The sequence below is a fragment of the Octopus bimaculoides genome, chromosome 2, assembly GCF_001194135.2.
Source record: "Octopus bimaculoides isolate UCB-OBI-ISO-001 chromosome 2, ASM119413v2, whole genome shotgun sequence".
Lineage (NCBI taxonomy): Eukaryota > Metazoa > Mollusca > Cephalopoda > Octopoda > Octopodidae > Octopus > Octopus bimaculoides.
In genome coordinates this window covers 77364234-77365152 of record NC_068982.1, presented here as the reverse complement: position 1 = coordinate 77365152, position 919 = coordinate 77364234, and positions in this window count along the sequence as shown.

The following is a 919-nucleotide window of genomic DNA, read 5'->3' as shown; positions in this document are numbered from 1 at the left end:
ATATATATATATATATATATATATATACACGCGCACACATATATTACATTCTTACATACATAACGTGTGTGCGTGCGTGTGTGTGTGTAATATGAAACTTATCCAACCTTCGAACCACTAATCTTCCCATTCGCTTATGATGAATCTCAGTTCGTTCTCCTATTGTTCCACTAACGATGTTCATGTTCTATACTGGAGACAAGAGATCTGTTTCTTCGTGACCTTTTTAACTTATGTCATTAAATCACCAGTTTAGCTGACACTATATAAGCTGACACGGTGTCAAGGTGAGTTCATTTGACAACACACGCATTCAAGTCGGATTTTTTACACACTAAAACTTATTTATTAACTCATTGGGTGCACTCAGAACAGTGACAATCTAAACAATAATGTATCTATTCATTTTTAATACATTCTCCTAGATTTGAACGTGAATATCTGGTCGCTATTGATGATCGTATCTGCCAGAACGTATTAAGAATGAATAAATATGCTATTATTGTGATTCTCGCTGTTTAACGCGCATCCCATGAATGTTTGGTAGACGTCAGCATGTATCCGTAAACAATTTGTTAGTTATTTTCTATAAGCAAGAACACATATTCTTGAGATTCACCGGTCTGGCAGGGTAGCTTTGATTGAGGAGACACATGACGAGGTCGAAACACCGAGATGTACCAAAGTCCCTTCGCACCGAAGAATCGCGTGTCATAGGGCAGGAGGTGTTCTCTTGCCCTTAGACAGGACATCGTCTAAGAGCAGGAGATGTTTGTAGTGAAACTACCTATCGCCATTAGATACAAAACTACTATCGCCATTACATACAATCTTCTCATTTAAATATAAATAAATGCGAGCGTAGTAGAGAACCCATTCCTTGTCATCACGTGACTGATTATTATTCGAATCGGCAACT